This window comes from Hylobates moloch, unplaced genomic scaffold (genome assembly GCF_009828535.3).
Source record: "Hylobates moloch isolate HMO894 unplaced genomic scaffold, HMol_V3 SCAFFOLD_5, whole genome shotgun sequence".
Lineage (NCBI taxonomy): Eukaryota > Metazoa > Chordata > Mammalia > Primates > Hylobatidae > Hylobates > Hylobates moloch.
In genome coordinates this window covers 110,408,707-110,432,671 of record NW_026652280.1, presented here as the reverse complement: position 1 = coordinate 110,432,671, position 23,965 = coordinate 110,408,707, and the positions used below count along the sequence as shown (strand labels likewise).

Here is a 23,965-nt window from a genome sequence, read left to right as displayed (position 1 = left end):
AAGAAAGCCATTCTCTGAAACCACTTGTTCTCTGAAACAAGTGCTGGAGCACTTGTCAAGAGTAAATAGAAAAGGAATAAAACTTGCCTCTTTTTTTGAAAAGCCCAGCTGGACAATGGGCATATTCAATGGCCAAGGCCTCCTCTAATTGCTGGCTTGGGAAGAACTGGAGATAACTCAGCAATGGAGAGACAAGGAGGGCTCCTAGGGAACAACTTGGAGACCAAGGAATCTTGCTGAATGCCAGCAGGTTGTAGACACCAGGTGGTGGCTCTTTAGTTGCCATTACAGCCCTGAGGATTGAGTGCGGATTTATTTCATCTTGAGAAGTTAATATTATTTAATCACAGAAGGTAAAGGCTCCATGTAATTTCATTGGAGCAATCAGTGAAAGCATGAGAAATGCCATGCAAAGTCATAACAGTAAATACCCCCAGCACCACATTCCGGCTAGCAGAGGTAACAGTGGAGGTCTGTGGGTAGACATTCTCAAAAGGTTAGGAATGTGTACTTCTCTCCCTTCCTGAACACCTCTAACTCCTCTAAAGTGTGACCCATTAGCACTGTTAGCATCCACTAGCTGTGTAATCCTTTGGTTTGAGAATTTAGGGCAAGGACTCTGGCCATTATATTTTGTGCTTAGATGCTGAAAAAGGCAGGGCTTCCCTTCATAGTTTAGAATGGTCAGTGGCACCTTCATAAAGTCCTTAACAATCAGTCCCAGATTAAGGTCCCTGTCAGCACAAGCCTTGTCCAGGTGACAGTTTATTTTCTATTGCCCTTCCATATGGAGAAGAACAATGTGAGTTGTCCCAGTGACCAGTATATTATGATACTTCTGACTGTGACTGCACAGGCTGAATTAACCTCCCTGTGATTTAGAAGTGGATGGGTCTGAATTTCATTATAGATACGACTTCCATGTTCTTCTCCTTGGCTAGGGCACAGGGATTCTCTTGGAGGGGCGTTGTAATTACTATGCAGATTGCTTTCCAATCATTTGATTGAAATTTCAGGAAGAAGGAAGGTCATTAATGTAACTTCTTCCTCAATTTCTCATTTTAGAAAATCTGGAAGCAGAGCCAGTATAATTCAGCATAACTGAGCCCACTGAGCTCTCCAGGGAAGTATAAATTGAGCACAGAAGCTCTGAAATGGATTGTAACCACAACTTCAGAGGTATTCTCAAAAGATCCATTCTCTTGGAAAAAAATTTGCCAAGTGGAGCTGGATCCACAGCTGCCACTCAAGGCCTGTTTTCCGCAGAGTGCTGTTAAAGAGACTTTACCTGCTTCATAACCCATCCAGTGGTGTAAAGCAGAGGGTGTGAGGGCAGCCACTGCAGGGGTGAGTTCATGGGTCATTCTATGGGTCTATTCAGAAAGAGAGCTGCTGTTATGTCAGACCCACAAGAAGCAAAGCATGCGTTAACCAACGCACCACCCTATCATTTTACCCCCAGAGCCCATTTGGCATCAGCCACCATAAGTAAGGCAAATCTGTTGAAGGCAAGACACTTGTCAGGCCAAGTTCCCACCATGGCTTTTAGCTCATTGAAGCCTGAACTGGACATACTGCTGTGATTCCACTTTATTCTCCTTACTTAACCAGTATATCAAGAGTGATATAAAGGACATTTACTGAAGTATCAAAATAGTATGAGATCAGAAAGAATCAATATCTACTAATAAAAGATGGATTAAACTAGAGTACATCTATACCATGGGATACCACATATCCAGTAAAAAAAAAAAACAAAAGACATGGGCTGGGCGTGGTGGCTCACACCTGTAATCCCAGCACTTTGGGAGGTCGAGGCAGGCAGAACACCTGAGGTCGGGAGTTCGAGACCAGCCTGACCAACATGGAGAAACCCTTTCTCTACGAAAAATACAAAATTAGCTAGGCGTGGGGGTGCCCACCTGTAATCCCAGCTACTTGGGAGGCTGAGGCAGGAGAATCGCTTGAGCCTGGGAGGCGGAGGTTGCGGTGAGCCAAGGTCACGCCATTGCACTCCAGCCTGGGCAACAAGAGCAGAACTCCATCTCAAAAAAAAAAAGAAGAAAAAGAAAAAAGAAAAAAGAAAGACATGGATTAACATAAACCGTATGAAATTCCTTCAAAATATATTAAATGAAAAGGGTAAGGTGCAGAAACTATGTATCATAGGAACACTTTGGGTAAATACAAAATTATTTGTAAATGTACATATCTATATAGTAGTATATAAATGTTATACATATAAATTTTATGCTAGACATTTTTTTTTCCAGAATATTCAAGGAAGTGTCAAGAGTGGTTGCTTTTGGGGATATAGGGCTTCTTACTTTTACTTCTTTCTATATTTTTTAATGCTAAGTATATATTGTTCTTAATTTTACTTTCATAACAGCTTTCCAAAGTCTCTCCGACCATCCCTCAGAAGACTTTCCAGCCTCTTCCTCTTGACTCCAGGGTACCTTCTATGGTTATGTAGGCTGCATTCTGAACGTAAGCTCCTAGCCCATGGGACAGAATCCAGTCTGAAGCATGCTTGTCTAGCTGTGAACCCTGTCACTGTGCTGCATCCACTTAGAGGCACATCTTTTTTTAATTACCCAAAATGCCACCATATGGGCTGGTGGCAGCTCTGCACAGCTCTTCATTCTACCTTTCCCTACCACCCACCCTTTATCTCCGCCACAGTGTGATTTAGTTCCTGCTTCTCACCTACCCCCTTCAGTTTACCTCTTCAGAACATCCCTCACATCCTGCCTTCCTATGTGTAGCCCGGGAATCAGTGAAACTCTAGGCCCATCCACTGCCATGACCAGCCCAGGCCTGAAATCAAACAGCCCTCCCAATTTACCCGAAGGAAAGCCATGCAAAGGTGCTCCTGCTGCCCCAACTTCTGCATGCGTACCTGCTGGTATTTATCATGCATAGTTTATGGACGGCAGCTCTGATTATCCACACAAAGGGCAGTAGGCATTGGCACGTATCATTCAAAACAGCAGATGACCACAAAATTAGGGCTTTGGAAAGTTGTCCTTGGAAGGTCATTGGTGATTCTTTTTAATATAGATTTTGCCACCGTAGATTTACTCGAATTAAAATTAACTTATATTCTGTTTCATAGCTACTGAATGTAGTAGGACTGAAGTAAAAAAAAATCTACCAGCGATTAAATTGACCAGAGATAAAAAAAAAAAAAAAAATTGTTTGGGACAATCTGCCTAGAGGGGGCTATATTTAAAACCACATTTAGGTTTTTCCTTTCTGTTTTAACATAGTAGCCTTTTCTCAATACTAATACTCAACCTAAGGCCAAAGTACACTTTCTTCAAACTTTTTTCTTATCTTTTATAAAAGTCTTGTGTGAGTGCATATGCTATTAGTGAAATTGGTTTTACAAAGCACCCAAAACCTACTCTTATTTAGTTGTAGCTACTTGAATGTCTGTCAGTTTCAACTCACTTTCTTTGCTGCTCCAGTCTCTGAAGGGAAAAATCACCAGCTTATTGATCTTTACATTGTTGGCACTAATACCATTATTTCGGCTTGCTTCTTTGTCACAACTACAAACATAAATGAAACTTCACATTTTGACTGTTGACTTACAGTACCAGGAGGCTTACAGTACCAGGAGGCTTACAGTACCAGAAGGATAAAGGTTTCCAATATATTAGTTATAATCACTAGGGGTGTGCGTGTGTGTGTGTGTGTGTGTGTGTTGGTGTGGGGAGTTGTTTTGTTTTGTTTTTCTTTTGAGACGGAGTTTCAAAAGGCTGCAGTGCAGTGGTGCAATCTCGGCTCACTGCAACCTCCGCCTCCCGGGTTCAAGGGATTCTCCTGCCTCAGCCTCCTAAGTAACTGTGATTACAGGCATGCACCACCACGCCTGGCTAATTTTGTATTTTTAGTAGAGATGGGGTTTCTCCATGTTGGTCAGGCTGGTCTTGAACTCCCAACCTCAGGTGATCTGCTCATCTCGGCCTCCCAAAGTGATGGGACTACAGGCGTGAGCCACTGTGCCTAGCCGTGTGTGTGTGTGTGTGTGTGTGTGTGTGTTTACTCATCTTTTGTAATGGTTATTCCTGACTTAGGATATTGGCACATTTTATCAGAATAATATATATCCACAAAGCCATACTGCTCCTACATGTGAGAATTTAGTTTATGCATTTATGAATGGGTCTATCCATATCCATTCATGAATGGACATCTTCTTTAAAAAGTATAAAATAGATTATTGTATTCTACAACTATGAGAGCATTAAGAAACAGTAAGTTTTCTTTCTTTCTGTTTTTCTTATTTTCATGGGGTCTCTACTGCCCTGCACGTGGCAGTCTGTATGCTACATGTGATCCCAGAGTTTCCACCTAAGGAAGGAACAGGAAGTATCTACCTAGCCCACAAAAAGACATGACTGTAGCAGCAAACTGCAGCTTATAGCTCCCAGATAAGTTTGTCAGGATGGAAATGTCAATTTGAGCCGATGTGCTTTCTGTTTTTATAAGACAATTTAGGGAGGTGGAATGGTTGTCACAGTGTAGGAGTTGTTATCAAGAGTTTTAAATTCAATTGAGAAGGAACCAGGAGGTACATACATAAGCAAGGAATGAGCAAGGCATTTCATAATTTAGCCAGAAACTGACACTTCCCTCATATACTTTACTGCAAATATTTTTTTTTCTTTTTTTTTTTGAGATGGAGTCTAACTCTGTCACCCAGCCTGGAGTGCAGTGGCTCCATCTCAGCTCACTGAAACCTTTGCCTCCCGGGTTCAAGAGATTCTCCCACCTCAGTCTCCCGATTAGGTGGGATTACAGGTGCCCACCACCATGCCCAACTAATTTTTGTATTTTTAGTAAAAACAGGGTTTCACCATATTGACTAGGCTGGTCTGGAACTCCTGACTTCAGGTGAAGTCCACCTGGCTCGGCCTCCCAAAATGCTGGGATTACAGGCGTGAGCCACCACACCCAGCCTACTGCAAAGATTTTTAAAAATCAGTGATGATAACCGTAATTGCTAACAGTTATGCCATGCAGAGATGACCAGAGTTGTTCTGTGATGAGAGGAGCCTTGTTTGTAACCAACTTATTGCTTCATGCCTGAGAGCAAAAGTGGCTTAAGTTTAGCTGGGGTTAGATCTAGGGACTGACACTTACTAGCTATGTGACTTTGGACAAGAGGCCCACTTTGTTACCTACAAAATGGGGTTCGTAATAGTGCCTATCTAGTAAGGTGACTGAATGGATTACGGCTAACAATACACTGTGCTAGCACAGTGCCTAGCACATAGTAAGTGCCCAATAAAAGTTTACTTACCGTTCTGCTTAAGTATTGGAAAGCAGTTTACCTTGTTAAGTAGGCTAACCCACTTTGAATATTTTTCAACAGATGCTCTTTCTCAAAACATAAACAAATAAACTCCAATCAAGTCTGGGTGAAATTATTATAAATTCCATATTAGCAGTGACCTAAATAAATGAGGTGTCATTGTTTTCCACTATCTGTGTCAATACTTCCCTCCTTTTGTACAGATCATTGAGAGCTGAATTAGCCTAAATAAAATGTTAAAGTTGTAATGCCCAAGTGGAACTTATTTAAGGAGTGATGGTGGCTAGAAAGTGGTCTGTAAAAATAGCTCTCGCTCTGATATCACATCACTTGCTTCCAGCGGCGCCTTGAAGTCGTCCTGACAAACAGGCCTGCCCTCCTGCAGACCCAGGATTCTATTCTGCCTCACACATCCCCAACACAACTGCCAGCTGAGTTCTAATTGCAGAATCTTCATTACCAGGGATGATTGAAACTATAAAAAGAACCCAGCTGAATTTTTCACATCCTGCTGGGTGAGCACAAGGACCAGATCTCCTGTTCCTGCTCCCTCCCCCCAGCAATTATCCTTGGTACATGTGTGGTCTGGCTTCTGCAGGGAGCTCTGAGCAATTGATAGATGTTATCTTCCTTCTCCTCCAAACCTCCCTGCCCAGGAGGTGTGTTGATGACCGTGACAAATATGCCTGGTCTTCCTCCACAGCTGTGGAGACAGGAGGTTCATTTCTTAACCTTTCCTACCTAAGTATCTTGTCCAAAGTATCTTGTCCTAAGTATCTGTCACCTAGAAGTGACAGATCAGAGAGAGATAAGAATCATTTCTCCTAGCCCCCTAGGCCTTTGTGACAACCTATTATACCCTATGTGAAAATTTGCCTTTTTTTGTTTTGTCCTTTCTTATTTCAGTGAGCATTTCTAAAGCACCTGCTGAGTGCTCAGTACTGCATTAATTGTAGTGAAAGGGGATAGCCAGAAATAAGAGGTCACCAAGGAATTTAAAATCTAGTTGGAAGGCAAAAGGCAGGACTGTTCTTGGTTCTGTAGCTAATAACTTTAAGAATCAAGGAAAAAATGCATGCAAATTTTACATAAAATTTATGCAAAATAACTTTTCCTATCTGAAAGAGAGACAAAAAGAGCACATGTATCTGTATATTTAGAAAGAAAAAGAAATGTCTGGAAGGATGTGCATCAGAAAATTTAATGGTAGCCATCTCTGAGACGCTGTGTAACAAAACGATTGAGAAGGTGGTCTCTGAAGACACAATGACACAATCTAGGTTTAAATCCTAATTCTGCCCCTGACTATTGCCTTGTGCATGTTACGTTTCACCTAAGTTTGAGTATTCTTACCTATACAATGGGATGGTAATTGTAGTATCTGCTAGGTTTGTTGTGAGGATTAAATAGGATAATACAGATAGAGCATTTAGCAGTGTCTGGCATTTAAATTCAAGTGCTCTAAAAATGCAACTGTTTCTAGTGATAAGATGTTGGAGGAGAGGCATAAGAGGGGAAGTCTTAGAGGAGGCATGACTTGAACTTGTCCCTGGTGAATGGTGAAGACTAGAATAGTCAGAGGGGAGAGCCAGGGGCATTCTGAGTTAGGGAAACATCTTGAAGGAAGAGACAGAAAGGAGCCTCGGCTGTTCTCAAAAAGAGAGAGGCCTGTGCATGAACTAAGAAAAAGGTTGCATAAGGAGACACACAGTGGAGACACAAAGTTTTGTTGCTTTCTGTTTTGCCCCAGCCCCTACGCATGCGCAGCCTCTCCCATCATCAACATCCCTCATCAGATTGGTACATTTGTTACAACTGATGAGCCTACCTAGGCCCATCATTATCACGTAAAGCCTATAGTCTAAATTGAGGTTCACTCTTGGTGGTGTACATTCTGTGGGTTTGGACAAATGTCTAAGGACTTGTATCTAGATGGTCTGGTTTTTTCATCTCCCTGACTCCCCTCCACAAAAAGAGATGCAGCAATTAAGACAGCAAACAAAACCAATAAACAAAACCACCTGCAGATAACATCTTGAACAAAACCAGGTATCAAGGCACCTCCGTAAACTCCAAAATATCAGAGGGTGAGGCCAAAGCACCAAGTAAAATGACCTTATTGATGTCAACAACAAACTAGAAGGAAGCAGAGGAAAGACAAGGAACATATGACAGTTCCAAGAGCCAGGGAAATCAGAGATCACTAATAAATACTTGGCCTCAAAAGGAGGAGACTCCACGAAGGGGATAAACTGCACAGACCCAGCTGAGTCTGGGAGGGGTCGACTCAGGCTCTAAATGGTGGTTTGTAGTTGGCCAACTTCCCCTTCAGGGGGAGATTCAAAATGGAGAAAGCTTTTTAAATGATTCTGCCTGCCCCAACATTATTGAGAGACAGAAAAATTGAGTTCCAGGCCAGTAGAGGGGTGGTATGTTCACTGTATGACTCTGGAAGCCTGCTGTGAGGAGGAGGGATGGACAGGAACAGAAAGGAATACCTCAGTGCCCCTTCTTTGTGCCTTCCCATCAAGACAGTACAACATCTATGGAAAAAGAAAACAACAACAAAACCTCAACCAGTACCTAGGACAGAGCTATGAGAACTTAGATTATGGCAGCAGGGTCACCTTATGAAGAGGCAACAACCAGCCATGATCAAACCCAGACTCTGATCCGTTGACTCCCTTCATCTTCCTTACAATCAACAGGAATGACCCCAGTGAGAGGCTGAGATTAGGCTTCTCCCCTCTACGTCAAATGTCCTGTCAAATAGCTGACATCTACATGGCAAAATGAAATTGCAGTGAAAAATACCAGATAACTGAGGAATGCAACCACTAAAAGAAAGGTAATAAACTTCATCACTCCTACTAGGTGGGATAGATGTTAAAAAATTAAAATAGGCTGGGTATGGTGGCTCATGCCTGTAATCCCAGCACTTTGGGAGGCCAAGGCAGGCAGATCACTTGAGGTCAGGAGTTTGAGACCAGCGTGGCCAACGTGGTGAAACCCCGTCTCTACCAAAAATATAAAAATCAGCTGGGCTTGGTGGCACATGCCTATAATCCCAGCTACTCAGGAGGCTGAGGCAGAAGAATCACTTGAACCTGGGAGGCAGAGGTTATAGTGAGCTGAGATAGTGCCCCTGTACTCCAGCCTGGGTGACAGAGTGATACCGTGTCTCAAAAATTAATTAATTAAAAATTAAAATAATCATAACGTATACTATCAAAGACAGAGGTTATCGTATATTGTTTGTTGTTGGTGGTGATGGTGGTGGCTTTTTTGTTTGTTTGTTTTTGAGATGGAGTCTCGCTCTTGTTGCCCAGGCTGGAGTACAATGGCACGATCTCGGCTCACTGCAACCTCTGCCTCCCAGGTTCAAGCGATTCTCCTGCCTCACCTACCCAGGTAGCTGGGATTACAGGTGCCTGCCACCATGACCAGCTAATTTTTTGTATTTTTAGTACAGACGGGGTTTCGCCATGTTGGCCAGGCTGGTCTCGAACTCCTGACCTCAGGTGATCCACCCACCTCGGCCTCCCAAAGTGCTGGGATTACAGGTGTGAGCCACTGCGCCCGGCCTGATCGTATATTGTTAACATGAAGTGAATACAATCATTTTTAAAAGAACCAAGCAAAAATACCAGGTAGAAAAAATATAACAGCTTAATTAAGGAAATTAAGTGAAGAGAGAAAAAGCAGAATAGATTCAGAAAAATCTGAATTCATGAACGCAAGATTCAGTTGAGGAACTTCACAAGGCACCAGGAAGAAAAAAGTGAAAAAAAAAATTAGAAAATTTTAACATCCATGTAATAGAAGTCCCAGAAGGAAAGACAAAGGAATTGTGGTAGATTGCAAAACTATGCTCCTCAGTGAATCTCACCTCTTACAATGCATGATCAGTCCCATCTTGCATTCATGCTGAACTTGATCATTTGCCTTATTTTGCCCAATGGGACATCAATAAATGCGATGCAAGCAAAAATGTGTTAAGTACATGTGCTTTGGGTTTGGGGTGGGATATGTGATCATGTAACTTACTTTAGCCAATGAAATATCAGTGAATTGGAAGCAAACAGGCTTAGTAAGCACTTGTGCCAAAAGCTGCTCTGACCATCTGAGGAAGCCTACTATAGCCTTCTTTTTTTTTTTTTTTTGAGACGGAGTCTCGCTCTGTCGCCCAGGCTGGAGTGCAGTGGCGCAATCTCGGCTCACTGCAAGCTCCGCCTCTTGGGTTCACGCCATTCTCCTGCCTCAGCCTCTCCGAGTAGCTGGGACTACAGGCGCCCGCCACCACGCCCGGCTAATTTTTTTTTTGTATTTTTAGTAGAGACGGGGTTTCACCGTGGTCTCGATCTCCTGACCTCGTGATCCACCTGCCTCGGCCTCCCAAAGTGCTGGGATTACAAGCGTGAGCCACCGCGCCCGGCCTACTATAGCCTTCTTGAGGACGAAAGATCACATGGAGAGAGGGGCCTAGCCACTGCTGTCTAGATGAACCCAGTCCCCTGGATTCTCTTCAGCTGAAAGCAGCCACATGAGTATGGCCAGAGAAGAGCAGTGGAACCACCCAGTCAACTCACAGAACCACAAGAAATAACTGTTGTTCTTTCAAGCCACTAAGTTTTGGGTAATTTGTTATGTATTTAGCAATAGATGATTGATATGGGAGATAATATATGAATAAAAAACGACCTAAAATTCCCAGAATAAAAGATTTTAGAAGAAATAAATATTTTAGATAGAAAGACTAATACAATACCAAAAGAAGAAGAAGAAAAAAAGGCGGAAAAAAACCTCCCTTAGAATTTATAGTATAATTCCAAAAGGCAATTCTACAATCATGCAGAAAGAGAATATATGACTTACAAAGTAACACAAATACATTTGACATCATTTGTCTCAATTGTGACGTGGGAATCAATAAGTCAATGGAGTGTTATTTCCTTTTTTTTTTTTTTTTTTTTTTTGAGATGGAGTCTCCCTCTGTAGCTCAGGCTGGAGTGCAGTGGTGCAATCTCGGCTCACTGCAACCTCTGCCTCCCGGGTCCTGGTTCAAGCAATTCTCCTGCCTCAGCCTCTGAAGTAGCTGGTAGCTGGGATTACAGGCACGCACCACCATGCCCAGCTAATTTTTGTATTTTTAGTAGAGACGGGGTTTCACCATGTTGGCCAGGCTGGTCTTAAACTCCTAACTTCGTGATCTGCCCACCTCAGCCTCCCAAAGTGCTGGGATTACAGGCGTGAGCCACCGTGCCCGGCATAATGGAGTGTTATTTTCAAGGAGTAGAAATAAAAGGACTTCTAACCTAGAACTAAACTTTCCCATTTAAATGTGAAGATTCAATAAAGATATTCTTGGGTAAACAAGGCTAAAGGAACTTTAACATGCAAGAGACATTCCAAAAAATACTCCTTGGCTAAAAACTAATGAATTAACTCATCAACTCAAAAAGTTAAATACAATAAAGAAGAAAAACAAAACCAAAAGTGTTTTCTTCAAAAAGATTTGTAAGATAGACAAACCTCTGGCAAGAGTAATGAGGGAGAAAAAGTAAGATACAAATAAATAAGATATAGACTAAAAATGGAAAATAACTAAAAATATAGTAGATTTTAAACGTAAGGAAAGAATATTATGAGGAATGATATACTAATAAATTTGATTACACAAATAAAATGGAGGCAGAACTTTCTCAAGCAAAAACTTTCTCAGGCAAGAAGAAATAAAAAACTGGAATCAACTATAATCAATTAAAATAGGCATCAATAACTCTGTACCTAAACGTGCACACACACACATACACACATGCACCCCCCTCTTGCATGCACACCCACACATGCCTCAAGTAAATTTTATGAAACTTTCAAGGAATAGATACTCTCTCTTATCAAAGATGTTTCAGAAAAATTTAAAGGCCTGAAAGTTACCCAACTCATTTATATATAAACCGAGTTCCAGAATTGAAAGGACACAAAAAAGCATCCTGTATGCTAGCAACAGCCAGCTGAAAAATATAATATAAACAAAATACTATTTTAAATAGCAACAGAGTAATAAAATATCTAAGAATTAACCTAAAAAAAGAACCTCATAGGGAAAAGTTAAAAACTCTATTAAAGGACTTAAATGTTTATGCACAAATAAAAAGACATACTATGTTCGTGAATGGGGAAAGTTCAAAATTATAAAGAGGTTATTTCTCCTCCAACTTAATCTGCCTACTATAATTTTAATATTTTAAGATCTTAAACATATACATGGAATAAAAGTTTATAAATACCTTGCAATCTTGAAAATAATGAGTTCATGACAAGAGGGAGAGATGACAAAAGAGAAATAGGGCAGAACTCACTGTGGCAGATATTAAGTATAGAACATAAAGCTGTAATAATAAATATACTGATATACTGGAGGAAAAAATCACATGAAGGTGTACTGGAGACAAGGAGATCAGCTGAACTCTCAGATGATCACAAAAGTACAGGCAAGGAGTGATGAGTCTCAGCATTATCTTGGTAGACTAGCAGTGGGAAGAGCATAGCAGGGGCTGTGAGATATATTTTATCAGAAAGCCTGGAGGATTTCCCGACTGAATGGATATAGGGGTCAAGGAAAAGAAAAGATTGAGTTGTGCAATAGGAGATGAGTCTGACAAGATGGATTAAAGATAGACTGTGCGGGATCCTTTATAAGAAGCTAATCTTAGAAAGGTTAAGTGTTGGGGCAGCATAGGAAATGAATCAACAGGGAAAGAGGCCAATTAAGCTAATTGGAGAAACACCCATTAAACTGTTGCAATTGTCAGGTAGGGAATGATGAAGGACAGAACTAAAACTGTGGGAATTGGGATGGGAAGCGGGGAGGTACAGATGAGAGATATTTAAAATGTTGAATCTAAATGACTTGGTACATTAGTTAAAGTAGATAGCAAAAGAGGAGAAGAGTTCAAGAAAGCTCTGAGTTTTCTAGCTTTGTTAGGAGGTAGGTGGCAGCAGCCTTAGTCAAGGAAATTCAGAGGGTCACCATTTCAGCCAAAAGTCAATTTAACTTTGAATATCCAAGTTTGGATTCTTCCTACAAACGGGTAACTGGAAAGGAAGCTCTGAAACTTCAGAGAGAGGTTAGGCCTGCAGATATAGAATCGAGCATCTGGCCAGAGTTTGGGAAAGTAATCGAAGCCATGGATATGGCCATATTTCACAGGAAATGAACATAGAAGAGGAAAGTCAGGTGGTCGAGTTCTCTAGGAGTCTGTGGTCCCAAGGCAGAATCCAGCACTGCCTTTGAGAGGCACAGGGAATGCCAGGAAAAGTGAGAGCCACATTTGGCAACTGTCACATCACATCTGCTCTCTGTGGCATGGTTTCCTCACTGACTATCAGAATACATAAATATATGTAGCACATCAAACAGACAAATCCACTCTGCACAGATCTGCCTAAATATTTAGACAGAGCAAAGTAGTGACAGAAATGATTAAGAAATTGAAATTCCAGTCACTAAAGGTGATCAGTGAAACAGGGAACAACTCTCATTTCAACCTCTCATCATCAGACCCATGGCTGACTTGTCACTTCCAGAATGAGGAACGAATAGTTCAGCAAATGTGGGAGGCTTTGTGGATTTCTGATGGTGTGTGGGTTAGCCTTTAATTCTCCTTTGGTGAATTTTCTTCTTGTGGCATTCAATCATCAGAGGTTAGGCTGGGGAAGTGAGCAAAGGGCAGGGGATATGTGCAGTTAAAAGAATATTGAATTTGGCACCAGAAGATTGCATTCAAGTCCCAGATCCATGGGTTACTACCGATATGACATAGCCTCCCTGAACCTGTTCTTATCTGTAAAATAAGAATGTTAATTCCTGACCTGCCTACCTCCCAGGGCAGGTGAGAATCGAGAGGTAATGTGTGTCAGTGGTTTTTGAACTATGTTCTTCGGGGTTCCGGGCTTCCTCTCTGAGCCCTTAGGTGCCACAGCTACAAGGGGGAATGAGCTTAAGAGGTATAACCGGAGGCAGTGCTTTCGCTCCACCATGCCTGGCTATCCCAAAGCAGCCCGACTTTTATCTGTATCTGCTGCTAAAAATACAGAGGGCACACTCACTGTCCTGGATTAATGTTGGATGAAAAAGAACATGTGGCTGAGCGTGGCTCATGCCTATAATCCTAGCACTTTGAGAGGTTCAGGTGGGTGGATCACTTGAGGCCAGGAGTTCGAGATCAGCCTGGCAAACTTGGTGAAGCCCCGTCTCTACTAAAAATGCAAGAATTAGCTGGGCGTGGTGGCATGCACCTGTAATACCAGCTACTCAGGACGCTGAGACAGGAGAATTGCTTGAACCTGGGAGGCAGAGGTTGCAGTGAGCTGAGATCATGCCACTGTACTCCAGCCTGGGTGACAGTACGAGACTCTGTCTCAAAAAAAAAAAAAAAGAAAAACAACAAGTATCTGAAATGAGCTTTTTGGATTATCTGTGAACTGCAATTTCTGGTATCCTCTCTTCATTATCAGATAATTAAGAATTCCTTGTATGTAATTTTTTATTATAATAAGTTGGCTCCTAGTACTATCCTAAATTACATCTCCCATAAGACCATGGATTTACTTATCCTGATTACATCTATGGACTGGGTGCTGAGTTGCCAGGTGAAGACTGCTACCATCTTCTACTACTCCTGGTTTAATTGAAATGCCCCATCCTGCAGCCCAGCAGAATTGCTGTGAAGATGCAATGTCCCAGCTGTTCTCTACTGCAGAGACACCATTCAGGAGACTGAATCCCTGCTCAGCACCGAGTTCCTGGGGAAGAACTCAATTTCCCTCAAAGTTTTAACACAGGCCGGGCGCAGTGGCTCACACCTGTAATCCCACCACTTTGGGAGGCTGAGGCAGGCAGACTGCCTGAGCTCAGGAGTTTGCAACCAGCCTGAGCAACATGGTGAAATCGCGTCTCTACTAAAATAAAAATAAATAAATAAATAAATTGCCGGGCGTGGCAGCGTGCGCCTGTAGTCCCAGCTACTCGGGAGGCTGAGGCAGGAGAATTGCTTGAACCTGGGAGGTGGAGGTTGCAGTGAGCCGAGATTGCGCCACTGCACTCCAGCATGGGCGACAGAGTGAGACTCTGACTCAAAAAAAAAAAAAAATTTTAGCACATTATTTCACACCATTAGACCAAGCTCCATCACAAAAGAAGGTGCCAGGGACAAGAAGCAGAGCATAGGTTTTCTGCAGGCAGATCATTAATGATTTTACTCTGGTGTGTCTTAACAGGGTTCCCAGTAGCTCAGGATCTGAATGGTCTGTAGCAAAGTAATGTGAAATGGGTTGACAAAGGAAAGAATCAGCTCTGCTCTAGTTTTACAAAGAGTGGCATAAATCCTGATCAAGATAGTAACCACAAGAGCTGGAGCTAATTAATTATTATTTGTGTATAAGAATATCATAAGTTACCCACGAGTCCCTCCTTTATAGCAATAACACCCAAGAAATGGTAGTCAGAAATAAAAGGAGTATTTACTTTAGGAAAGCTCTTAAATTCTCAATTATCTTAACCTCTGAAGACTGCAGGGCTTTCAATCTGCATCTTTCCAGGCAGTAGTTTTTGTAGTCAACCCATTGTTTCCAAGGTCTGTTTCTACCTTCTCAGGGATGCGTCACACAGGGTTTGTCTCTCCTCAAGTGTTGCTTTCTCTAATGTCACCTGGTCATCCAGCCAGGACATGGGAGGAAGTATGGCAGATTTTGTCATTTCTTTCAACCAGGGAAAAGGGAGGATTGGAATAGTGTTTCCTAAAGTTATGTTCTGGATATTAGTTTCTGGATATTAGCCCTTTGTCAGATGAGTAGATTGCAAAAATTTTCTCCCATTCTGTAGGTTGCCTGTTCATTCTGATGGTAGTTTCTTTTGCTGTACAGAAGCTCTTTAGTTTAATTAGATCCCATTTGTTAGTTTTGGCTTTTGTTGCCATTGCTTTTGGTGTTTTAGACATGAAATCCTTGCCCATGCCTATGTCGTGAATGGTATTGCCAAGGTTTTCTTCTAGGGTTTTTATGGTTTTAGGTCTAACATTTAAGTCTTTAATCCATCTTGAATTAATTTTTGTATAAGGTGTAAGAAAGGGATCCAGTTTCAGCTTTCTGCATATGGCTAGCCAGTTTTCCCAGCACTATTTATTAAATAGGGAATCCTTTCCCCATTTCTTGTTGTAGTTTCTAGCATTATAGGAAAATGAGAAAAGTTTTGGGTCTTCAAGTATGGTGAGCAACAACACCCTATGTAGAAGCTAAAGGGAAATTCCAGAATCCTTCCTTCATTTGCCCCAAGTTGGAGCAGGAAAGAGGCACACAGCCCTGTTGGCAGCTAGGAGAGCCATAGGATCCTGGCTCCCATCAGCTTGCATCATGGAGGTCTGGAGTGAGGACCACGTAAACTGACGGCCAGGTCCAAAGTACAGAGTCCATACTGTCAGACCTCATTTGGAGATTTCTAGAAACTTATCAGGAGCTCCACTTGCTTCTTCAGAGAATTTAAGAACACAAGAATTACCACATGAGCTCAAAACATGATCCATCCAGCCTAGAAGTTGCTTTATCATGAAAACTCCAGAGATGTGTTATGGCAGGACATGCTGCCCCCAAAGCCTCAAGCCCCAGATGTCTTTAGCTATTGAGAGTATTTCTAAGAGCAAACTCTCCATAATTTGGAATAACCCTTCTATGGCATAGGCTGAGGAGAAAAACAGAAACTGGGAAGAAAACTAATTAGTTGTGGAAAATCTATTTGTACAAAGCCCTGTGGTAGGTTCTTTTACAATAAGCATCTTTAAGACTTTCAATAACCCTATGAATTCGGTAATATTACTGCCCATTTTCCAAAAGAGGAAACAGAGAATTAGAAAGGTCAAGCCCTGTGCCCAAAGCCACGTCACTAATAAGAGGTAGACTGAGATTTTCTTCAGCCTTTGCATTCAATTAACTAATTGCTAAATCCTAGGGGTTCTGCCTCTTAAATAAGTCTCAAGTCAGTCTCCTCTTTGCCAGTTTTATTACCATGAGCCTGCTTCAAGCCTTCACTGTTTTGTTTTGACCATTGCAATGACCACTTAACTGGCCTTCCTACATGTCTCACTACCCCTGCTTTCCCCTTCCCTCCCCACCCCACTCCACCCACTACAGCATCCTTCATTCTAGCCATGTTTTGCCCATACCACTCACTATAGACTGCTTTAATAAAGTCTTTTTTCTTCCTTTAAGTCCCAACTTATGGCATCACCCCCTCTGTGAAGCCTGCCCTGATATCTCAGGCAGACTTAGAAGCTCCTCCCCAGTGCAGTACCTCGCGCATGGGTCCTTCACAGCAGTGGTTGCACTGCAGCAGAATTGGCCCTTTAAATGTCTATATCTCGCCAGACTATGAGCCTTTTACAGACAGGGACCAAGTCTCTTTTCATCCATTTATCCCCTGCACTTACAGTGTCTTGCCTACAGTAGGCACTCAAGAACTTGTTGAATAAAATGAATGAATGGAATGAGTGAAATTTTTAAATACTTATCGAATCAAAGAAATGAGTAAATGAAATTTTAAACAAGTTATCTCCGACTCAAAAGATACACTAATTAAAGAATCTTGAATCATTATTAGAATGTTAGATTTCTCTTGTAAACACAAAAGGAACTAGAAAAATAATTATAGAGTAAACTTGATATGTAAAATTTGAATTTCAAACAGATGAAATAATATTATTACTCACTTCAGCTACAAAACGTACACATGGAACCATAATACATTATATTTATGTAACACTTTATAGTCTTCAAAGGATGTTTATATACTCTATTTCATTTGAATCTAACAGCAATCCAGTAGGATAAAGCAGAGGAGGTGTTTATTAACCCAGTTTTTCAGATGAGGAAACTAAGGATCAGGGAGGTTAAAGTGACATACCCAAAGTCACACAGAGGCAGAAATAGAACAGGTCCTGGCTGGGCGCGGTGGCTCACACCTGTAATCCCAGCACTTTGGGAGGCCGAGGTCAGGAGATCGAGACCATCCTGGCTAACACGGGGAAACCCCGTCTCTACTAAAAATTAGCCAGGTGTGGTGGCGGGCGTCTGTAGTCCCAGCTACATGGGAGGCTGAGGCAGGAGAATGGCGTGAACCTGGGAGGCGGAGCTTGCAGTGAGCCGAGGAGATCGGGTCACTGCACTCCAGCCTGGGCGACAGAGTGGGACTCTGTCTCAAAATAAATAAATAAATAAATAAATAAATAAATAAATAAATAAATAAATAAAAGAAATAGAACAGATCCCAAGAATTCTAAGTGCAAGTTCATCAGTCTTGTCTACCAGGTGACCTCTGATAGCAGGCTTTGATCATTCCATTGACAGTGAAAAGGTACAATGATTATCATTCTCACTAACTTCGAAAATCCCCTCCTGACTACAGGCAAAAGGGTCCCAGGCATCTTAAGGGGCCAAAAGACTGAGGGCAGGCAACTCCTTCAGAGTCAAGACTCCATTCCGTTTGACAAGTCTCAATCTTTTTAGCAGACAGCTGACACTATGATTGATTCGGTTGCTCCATTGTCTCAAGCTCTAGGTTCCTTTCTGAAGGTTGTGGCCCGAAAGAATAGGTGGGGTGGCCGGGCGTGGTGGCTCAAGCCTGTAATCCCAGCACTTTGGGAGGCCGAGGCGGGCGGATCACAAGGTCAGGAGATCGAGACCATCCTGGCTAACACGGTGAAACCCTGTCTCTACTAAAAATACAAAAAATTAGCCGGGCGTGGTGGCGGGCACCTGTAGTCCCAGCTACTCGGGAGACTGAGGCAGGAGAATGGCGTGAACCCAGGAGGCGGAGCTTGCAGTGAGCCGAGATCGCGCCACTGCACTCCAGCCTGGGGGACAGAGCGAGACTCCGTCTCAAAAAAAAAAAAAAAAAAAAAAAAAAAAAATAATAGGTGGGGCAAAGTCAAGGCATGGGAGGGGGGCAGAGAGGTAGTGAGGGGAAATAGAGGCAGACAGATCTGGGTTCAAAATCTAGTTCTACCCCCTTGCTTTTCCAGGTGGATATCCAATTGCTCTAGCACCAGTTGTTGAAAACATTTTTTTTTCTCCATTGGATTGCTATAGAGACTTTCTTGAAAATCATTTGACTGTATGTGTAAATGGTCTGTTCTAAGGCACTCTATTCTGTTTCAATGATTTATTTGTTTCTCCTGATGCCATACAGTCTTGATAGTGTGGCTTTATAATAAGTCTTGAAGCCAGGTAGTTTAAGTCCTTTAACTTTGTTCTCTTTAGCATTTCTGTAGGCATCCTAGGTTCTTTGCATATAAATGTGAGAGTCAGTTGACAATTTCTACAAAAAACCCTAGTGAATCTATAGAACAATATGGGGAGAAGTGATATCTTAACAATATTGAGTCTTCCAATCCATAAACATGGTATATCTATCTATTTATGTAGGTCTTTAAAATTTTCTCTTAGCAATGTTTTATACTTTCCAGTGTAGAGATCTTGCACACCTTTTGTTAGATGTATTCCTAGGTATTATATGTTTTTGCTGTTATTGAAAATAGAATTATAGGTTTTATTTTTTTATTTTTCAATTATAATAACAGCAAATGTGAATTTACCTTGGAGTTAATACAGCTTAAGCTCCAGAGTTCTCCTTTGCAAAGGCCCTTTGCAAAACCTTCTGAGGTAGCCTAGCAGTTTTATAATCATAATTTTATATTATTTTTATTAAGTAGGGCCCTCCAAAATTGTACACCATCCAGACCACACAATACTTAGATTCATCCCCTGCCTGATAGTATCGTTCTTGTCTCTCTGAAAGCCTCAGTATTCTTATCTCTAAAATTGAAATAATCTTTATCTATCTACCAAGCTTATTTTTTCTAATGTGGTAAAACACACACACACACAACAAAATTCACTGTTTCAACCATTTTAAAGAGTACAATTCAGTGACATTAAGCATGCAATGTTGTGCAACCATTACCTTTATCTAGAATTCTAGGTGCAAGTTCATCAGTCTTCTCTACCAGGTGACCTCTGATAGCAGGCTTTGATCATTCCATTGACAGTGAAAAGGTACAATGATTATCATTCTCAGGAACTTCTAAAATCCCCTGCTGACTACAGACAAAAGGGTTCCAGGCATCTTAAGAGGCCAAAAGGTTTTAACCTTTTTAAATGGTTAAAATGGCTGACCTTTTCAAATGGTTTTAACTATTTTAAAGAGTACTGTTCAGTGATATTAAGCACACAATGTTTTGCAACCATGACCCCTATCTAGTTCCAGGACTTTTTCATTATGCTAAAGGAAATCCTATAACTGTTAAGCAGACACTACCCATTCTCCCTTTCCACCCTACCCCTGGCAACAACTAATCTGCTCTATTCATGGGTTTGCCTTTTCTAGATATTTCATATGAATGGAATCATACAATATGTGGCTTCTTTTATTAGCATAATATTTTCAAGATTCATCCATATTGTAGTAGGTATAATCATTTCTTTTTATGACTAATATTCTATTGTAATATACCACATTTTGTTTAACCATTCATCTGTTGACGTACATTTTGGCTGTTTCCATTTTTGGCTATTGTGAATACTGTTGCTATGAACATTGTGTGCAAGTTTTTGTTTGGGCACCTGTTTCCAATTCTTTTGGGTGTATACCCAGGAATGGAATTGCTGGGTCATATGGTAATTCTATGTTTAACTTATTGAGGAAACACCGAAATATTTTTCCTCCTAGAGTTATTTTGAGGATCAAATGAGCCAACACATTTGTAAAGCTTTTAGTATAGTGCCTGGCACATAGCAGGAACTCAATAAATCATTACTCAAAGTTATAATTTAAATTATACACAAGTTATCAGCAATAGAGTACATCTGCTGTAAAATGTGTCATATGTTGGAGGGAACAATTAGTCCCTGCTCCTGATTTTTTGTGTGAAGTGACCTCCATTAGAATAATATTCCAAGCCTCTTGCTCCATCCCCTTTCTCATTCCTTCCAGAAAAAGAGGAGTGATTTACCATCTGGAAGACCAAAGTAGGCCTGTTCTTGTCAGTCCATTTTACTGTTCCCTTGGGATCTACATGCCTGTAGGGAGCATGTATTCCAATCTCCTCTACAATTCTGTGCCATAAAGTTTTAAAGGGCACACCCCTATATTGGAGGTCTGAGGCTGTTTCACTCAAAGATTGGCATGGCAGATGTAGTGGGCAAATTTAATCTCAGGGCACAGTACTAGCAAGTATACTCACTAATGGAGCCAAACCACCTTCTCTAAACACCTTCGTGGGTAATAAAGATTGTATTTTTGATTTACAGCTGCCTGACTCCTGTGTATCTTACACAATTGGTTCTGTCAATGAGAAGAAAGGGATATTGTATATTGCTTTCCTCCAAAAAAAAAAAAAAAACCCTGATATACCCTGGTAAATTAACAAGGCTGCTTCAATCCCCAAGTTCTTCTACTTTGAATCTAAGTAGGTTAAAAAACAAACTTTAAATTGAGATCAAATATAATGAGTGACTGTCTTTTTCAGAGAGTTTTTTATTCTTTGATCTTGGAAAAGTTAAAATTAAAATAGAAAGGCATTGGGCTATTCTGTGGTATCATTATAGCAAACCTTGATATAGAAAATGCTTTGCAAGCAGTTCTCCATTGTGGAGAGCCTTTATTTCAACGTCCCTATATTCTTAAATTACCAACCTTGAGATGGCATTTGTTTTCATTTTTGCACTTAGTAGAGCATAATATCACATTCACTCTTTTTTTTCTCCTGGAGTGAATGCAGAATTGATAAGTAGCGAATGTCTTCTTTTAATTCAATTCAATAAACATTTATTGAGCACCTGCTATGTGCTAGGCACTGTGCCAGGCATTCTGGGGGAGACCAAAATGTGTATCCTTCAGTTTCATATGCAAACGGCTTTTAGTCTAGTGGCAAATGAAAAAAATGATACTTACATAAGTATGAGGCAAATTTTAGCTGATTTGGCTTTAAACGGGATTCAGCCATTTTGTTTGGATGATTAAAATCTAATACATCTCTACAAAGGAAATTAGATTCACAATTTTTATTTCCTTACTATTCCCATGCTAGTTATCCTCCCTTCTGTCAGATTAAATTTCTCTCTTCCTTTGGAAAATGACATGTTTTCTACAGTTGCAAACATATTCCAACCTATTCAACAAGTTTATTAGCTTATTTTATCTTTAGGAACCAATCCTTTAAACAGCTTAATTGAGTAATTTTTTACTGCTGTTATATTTTTCAGACAGGTAATAGGCAACATCAGGCTAGTGAATGAACAAATTAATGGATAAATAGAATTCCAGACTGAAACTCAGAAAACTCAAATTTTTAGTTTTATCCCAGATATATCCTTTAGAAATTCCTTTCCCCAAAGTTACCTCTCAGGGTTTGGGATCACACTGTCTAAATTTATGTGTTTGTTAGGTAGATTGAAAGGAGCGGAAAACAACAACATCTAGAGTATTTATGTCCAGGAAAACCTAAGTATGAACATATTTCCATAGATGGATACATTGATCCATTCAAGGCCCAAATGAAAGGTGGCTGTAGCAAAATTATTTAAATGGGGCTATGAAGCCAGGCTGCTCAGCCTTGAATCCTGGCTCTTTCCCCTGCTAGCTGTGTGACCTTGGACAGGTGAGGTGACTTGGTCTCCTCATCTGTAAAATGAGGATAAATCATATTGTCTGCCTCGCAGATTTGTTTTGGGGAATAAAAGTGAGTTAATATTTGCAAAGCACTTAGACCAGTCCCTGGCACATGGTAAGAACTCTGGAACATCAGCTGAAGTGCAGTCATGAGTTCGGGATACAGAAAGAGGGCTAAAAAACAGTGCCCCCAAAGGACATAAGAAGGTAGAAGGAGGTAGAACGAAGTGAAACAAAAGAATGGGCCAAATGAAGAGAAAGTGGTAAACGAACACAAGGCAAGTGTTTGGCTCAGAGAAAGATAGTGACTCCATTGCAGAGTATAGAAAGAAAGGACCCAAACCTTTTTGTTTCTTGTTCTATATGACTCTGTGCAACTCACTTGACCTCCCTGTCCTCTAATTCCTCCCCTACAAAAAAGATGACAGGCAGTAGAAAATAGTGGTTAAATACCAACATCACCATTGACTAGCTGTGTGACCTTGGGCAAGTTACTTAACCTCTCTGGGCCTTAATTTCAGCTGTTCCATGAGAATATTAATAGTTCCTAATGTTGGGGCTCAGAAAATGATACCCCAAGCATGGTGCTTTGGCAGGCTGAGTATTTTGAACTAAAGGAGATTGGAAGCTTCAGAAGCAGCCTCAGAACCAAGGTTTCTCCAACCTTCTCCTGCCCTCCAGTCTCTTGCCCCTCTTCCTTCCCCAAAGTGTCATAGAAACCAGAATTCCTCCTCCCCAATGCAAGTCATAGAAACTGGAACACCTCTACCCGCAAAGAAAACTGTAAAACCTAGGTATTTCTCTAACTTTCTCCTGCCTTTCTGTGTAGGAGCTGGTCATAAAGAAATTCTCTGACTTACTGTGTCTGATTATAGGTTTTAAGACCCTCATTCCAGAGTGGTACTGCCTTGTGTCTGGGAAGAAGGAAGGCCACACAGAGAGACTAAGAAGAATCCTAACAGACAGGCCTTGCTGAGTTTCCCCCTCAGTCTCTTACTGTTAGATCAGACCTCTTTGGTCCAACCACATTTCTACACGGCTGTCCATTCTTCATCGAATCTAAGAATAAAAATGGATAGTTTTCCCTGGGTCTTTGGGTCTTCATTTCTGAAGGCTTCCTGTATCAGGTAAGCCTTCGATTAAAGAAATCTGTTCTGTTTTTCTCTTGTTAATCTGTGTTTTGTTATAGAAGTGTCAGGCGTCACCCTTATGATGGGTGAGGAAAGGTATCAAACAAACACTCAAGAGGTCTCAGGATATCAGTTTGCATGTAAAAGCATTTTATACACTTCAGAGGCCTCCACCCTATAAATATTAGAGATTATTACAACCTTCAAATTTATTTACTGTTTTCCATTTAGATAGTGACATGGCCTAAACATTTTCCTTCTGTCTTCATCCAACTGATTTTTAAAACAAATTGAGAATCTCGGTCAGTAGTGAGATTTCATAGCTTCTATCTCTCCTCTCTGTGGGCTGACTTCCTAGCTAATTCTCTCCCTTTGGATAGCTGTAAAAGCAAGAACTACTGCCAGGACAGCTCTTATCAAAATATTTTAGCACTTCTGCATCTGGTCCTGGCCATAAAATAGAAGTGAAGAAACACTTATGTAAAGCTTTCAGAGCTGTGAAGGAAAAAGAAAGCTCTTATATTATTGGCTCTGGTTCATATATCTCCAGGACAGCAAGGAAAAAATAACTAAGATTTAAACCAAAAAGGCATTCAGTGAAAGAAACTTAAAGATATGACATGAGCACCAGCAACTAAGATAAACAAGAGAGCAAAAAAGAGTCAATGTTGTTGAGTGAATTATCTTTCCCCTGAGCTCCGTTCAGCTCTGTGTACCCAGTAAACTAATGAGCTGGGCCAGTGGGAGAACTCAATGATGCATATGCTAACAACTCAGCTTCAGAGCAAT

The 23,965-nt window shown here is 41.0% G+C and overlaps 1 long non-coding RNA gene across 1 annotated transcript; it reads left to right on the top strand.

Annotated features, from left to right (window-relative positions):
- LOC116468338 (uncharacterized) lies at positions 1–23,134 on the top strand. Its single transcript, XR_004248026.1, has 3 exons — positions 1–250; positions 1,066–1,179; positions 22,922–23,134. It is a non-coding gene; the product is annotated as an uncharacterized LOC116468338 (long non-coding RNA).
- Positions 23,135–23,965: the final 831 nt, after the last annotated feature.